Source organism: Arvicola amphibius, chromosome 6, assembly GCF_903992535.2.
Source record: "Arvicola amphibius chromosome 6, mArvAmp1.2, whole genome shotgun sequence".
Taxonomy (NCBI): Eukaryota; Metazoa; Chordata; class Mammalia; order Rodentia; family Cricetidae; genus Arvicola; species Arvicola amphibius.
Genome location: NC_052052.2, coordinates 21575488 through 21580127, shown reverse-complemented (window position 1 = coordinate 21580127; position 4640 = coordinate 21575488).

Sequence of the window (4640 nt, the reverse complement as noted above, 5' to 3'; positions counted from 1 at the left end):
GTCTGCAGCAGTGACTGCTTGAGGATGCAGGTGAGTATCCGATACACATTTGTCAGAAGCCCCAGGTGGGCCATTGTGACTTTGGTCAACACCGTCCTTTCTCTCTTTGTGAAGGTCATAGACCATGACATCCCTGGTTTCTGCCATTTTTTCCTCCAGAACCCAGTTTGAGCCTGACATACAGTCAAAACCGAGTTCATCACAGTCACTTCAAGGCTACCCAGTCACCCCCTGAACTCTCCCAAGCCTCTTTTGTTGTTAGGTGACCTTGGTCAACTCTGTTCACACAGGAATCTGTTCCCTCTAGCCTCATCTGGACAACTGAGAGTCCCTGTGTTGAACAGACAAGTGAGGGTGGTCTGGTGGGCTCAAGCTCAGAAGAGGAGTTCATCAGATTCAGGGGACCTATGTGTAGCACACCGGTCTTCGTTGGCGAAGATGACCTGGAATGAGCAGAAAGAACTTAGGAAGGGATTCTAGAATAACCAATGACAGAGCTGGGTACTCACTGTCATGAGGTAGGACCATGTGAATATGATCAATCAAGTCTTTGCAAAGGACGCTGGATTTCTTGCTCCCTCCAGGCCGAAGTCAGGCAAATATTACCCACTGTGGTCCCTGAGGGGTCAGACCCTTATGCTAACCTCTCATCAATGTGGCTGCATCAGGCTCAGTGTGGAGACCTGGGCTCCGGTCCCCTGCTCATGGACTAGCTATTATCACTCAGAACAATGTCCTGGCCTCACTCAGGCCCTGTGCCCGTGTGCACCGTGTGTGCACTTTCTGCTTCTGGGGCCTCAGATGTGAGCACAGGATGGAGTGCAGAGATAGGAGGCCTCTGATGCAGACAGAGCAAGTGACAGCTTGGAGGAGTGTTTGAGGACAGGGAGCCATGATGCCACAGCTAAAATGAACGCTAGGCGTAACACATAGAGCACGCAAGCTTATATGCATTTATTTCTCTGTGCTCTTGATTGTGGATGTAACGCGAGGGCCGTTTGGAATTCCTGCCTTGGCCTCCCCACAAGCACACACTAGGCTGGAATTGTAAAGCTGTAACAAACCTGTCCCCCCCCCGAAATTGCTGTTTGTCAGTGTGTTTCATCACAACCACAGTGATGTTTTCAAAGAAAGCGTCAATCTTTTCCAGGAAAGAGGTCACCCACGCCTTCCCAGGGGGGTGAGCAAGGAGAAGAGAAATGGAGGACCAGGACTTCTAAGTCCAAATCCTGGGGGCAGCCTTCTGCTCTTGTCACTCAGCTGGGTCTGCCCTCCACGCCAGAGTCGCTTTGCTTCTTACCTGATGAAACCAACCTTCACTATTAACTCCCTTTAGGCCCTGTGTGGATTCTTCTCTTTGGGAGGGAGAGGCGTCTATTCTTCAATCCACAGCGGCAGCGGGGAGCTTGAATTACTCCTAAAACATCTGCTAAACGGAGAGACCACCATGCCCCAGTCAGTCCCGATCAATTCCCTACTGCTGTGTGCTGAGCCCCTGCTCTGTCCTTGACACCATACTAGAGGCTGAGGCACTGCAAAGAGCAAGGCAGGGTCCTGGCCTTGGTGTGGAGTGGGAAGGAAGAGCATGCGTCGAAAGAAGATCCCTTTGTGAGCCCCAGTGAGGGACACAGGCAGGGAGCAAGAAAGACTGGGAGTTTGGGGACCCATCATCATCTTGAGGACCCCGTGGCAGAGGACTTCAGAGTCCAGAGCTATAGTCTCCGGAGCATCCTTTCTGAGTTCTGTGGCGGGGGTGGGGGGGGGGGATGAGCTACAGCTCCCACGTCAGCTTCGCCCCAATAGTCATTCCCAAACCACAGGGCACACCTTCCCTTGCTAGCGGTAATTATGCCTCCTGGAGGTTAATTTGTAAGGAAACGGCAAGGCGGTTATTTTAACAGCTGATTGTTGAGCTCATGCTGGGGGCTTGCTGTATAATGGGTAATTGCCTGGGACAGAGCAACAATGGAGTCAATTCTGTTTAGCTGTAGCCACCCATCCTGGGGAGCAGCCGGCTTCTGCTCATTCTTGTTCAATCATATCCTATCAGATTCTAGCAGAAGCCTTTTCTCTTTTCTGAGAGTACTGGGACCAATTAGCCAAGAGCCCCGTTGAAAGACCCCAAGGACACTGGCAACATCTTGCTTCAGCTTACTCCATTATTCTCATCCCCCCCTCCCAGGACCAGACTGACGAGTATCTGAGCATCTGTCGTGTTTGCTCATTCACTGAGCGACTCTCTGACTTTCACCTCTACCCATCCATTCATGCTTCCATCCCTTCACCTTTTCAACTAAAGTGAAAATCTATTTTAAAATTAGTTTTCTTGGATGGGAATTTCTGAGATGGTCTTTCTATACAGTTCAGGCTAGCCTTGAACTTGTGAACCTTTTGCTTCAGTCCCCTGCACCATCTCTTCCATGCGTGAATTTCCACTTTCCCTCCATTGTTAAAGCACCCATTCCCCCCTTCCATTTTTCTGGTACTTTATTCATCCAATTATTTTTCTCTCCTCCAATAGTCACACGTGGGAGCTGGAGATGTAGCTCATTGGTAGAGTTCTTGCCTAGCACACATGAGGTCCTTTGTTCAGTTCCCATTATCAGGATCTATCTATCTATCTATCTATCTATCTATCTATCTATCTATCCATCTACATACATACATATCCAGCCATTCATTAACTTCTTTTTGTTCATATATCCATTCATTCCTTTTTAATTGACTCATTCACTCATTTATTACTAAAGGACAGAATTCCAACAGTTTAGCTTAAGGGTCGTAATTGGTTTTGTTTTGTACTTTTAGAATGGAGTGGTACATCACTCTATAAAGCAATGAGTGTTCCCATGGGCTGGTTTTATAAACAGAAGGACTGAAAGAAGCAGGAATGATAATAAAAAAAAAAACCCAGAGAGGCCTGGGGAGAAAATGCCATAGAAAACCTGCCGTGGTGTTGTACACTCATAATCCCAACACCTGGGAAGTGGAGACAAGAGGATGAGGTCAAGGTTATCCTTGGCTACATAATGAGTTTCAGGCTAGCTGGGGTTACTTGAGACCCTGTCTCATACTTTCCTTGTTAGAGAAGGTAAGCCTTAGAAAAGAAGGAAACTAATTCATTTGTGACAATATGGACAAATCTGGTGGCCGTTGTGCTAAGAGATACACTGGGAACAGACGCCACATGGTCTCCTAAGCGCAGTCTATGGAGCTGTGCTCACAGGATCAGAGAGTAGATGGAGGTTACCCTGGACTTGGGGTGATGTAAAGAACAGAGGGAAGTCGGTCCAAGGGTGTGAGATTTTAATTAGGCAGGAAGAGTAAGTTTGGGGGTCATTGTACAGCATGACACCAACAGTAAGGGATGCTAACGGTCATGATGTGACATCATATTAGAGGCTTTTCTCAGAGCTGTGGACAAACACCGGCAACAGAAGGGAGAGGAGGTGTCTTTGGCTCACAGTCTGTGGCTACATTCCATCATGGTGAAGTTATAATTTGTGTGTCTGTTACTGTGGTAAAAATACTCCAACTAGCCGGGCGGTGGTGGTGCACACCTTTAATGCCAGCACTTGGGAGGCAGAGGCAGGTGGATCTCTGTGAGTTCAAGGCCAGCCTGGTCTACAAGAGCTAGTTCCAGGACAGGCTCAAACCACCAGTCAAGACAATCAATCTCTCACAGACATGGCCACAGGCAGTCTCTCAATTGAGACTCCCTCAGATACTACAGAGTATCCAAGGCCAATGGCAGGAGACTCCTTTCCCTTTACCCTAAGATGGCCAGATTGCCTCTTCCTCAGCCACTGGAGGAACCAGCAAGTGCCCTGGGAGACGGGGCAGAGGCACTGAGGTACACTGGTGTCTCCAGTGAAGGTGAAGATGAGATCTTGTTGGAGCTCCTGAGCCCAGATATATCTAAGGCTAGGGTTGGGTTTTCTGGCATCAGGATGCCTCCCACCACCTCAGTGTCGCAAGATCCCTGGTTGGGCAGGGGCTGGTTGTTCAAGGGGATTAAAATAATTGGGTGTTATGTTCACTCAATAGGTGCCCAGTGAACCAGGGGTCATAGCAAGGAGACAAGAGCTTGGTGTTAGCCCCCTTGGTGTTAGCCCCCTGGTGCCAGCCTGTCTGGAGGAGAGCCGATGTTAGTCAGGGCGGGAGGACCTGACATGCCAGACTCTGAAAACTTATCAGGTTACAGGTGACACCTGTGGAAGGGACACAGACTCAAAGATATCCAGAAGCCCAAGAAGTGCTTGATGGCGTCGAAGCCTCCTAACTCATTGAAAGTGCACAGTTCCCCCGCAGGCACTGAGTTAACTTGCCTCGCGTGCAGTTCTGTTTAATGGTCTCAGCTATGCAAGAGAGGAAGCAGTGTCATCTTCAGTGGAACATAGAACCTCGGAGGGGAAGTCACCTGTCCCAGGTCCCTCAGCTGGCAAGTGACTGGATACTTAATACCAATGCCTCTGCTTGTGTGCTCAGAATCCTGGCCCCTCTTTCACTCACGAACACAGTGAAGTCACGAGACTCAGGCTCCATTGCCACCCACCTGGCCCCTCTGTGTTGTCTGATTTTAGGTAGGGGCAGATGTTAAAGAGACATGGCTCAGAACGAGGGGTGGCACAGACTAGCTG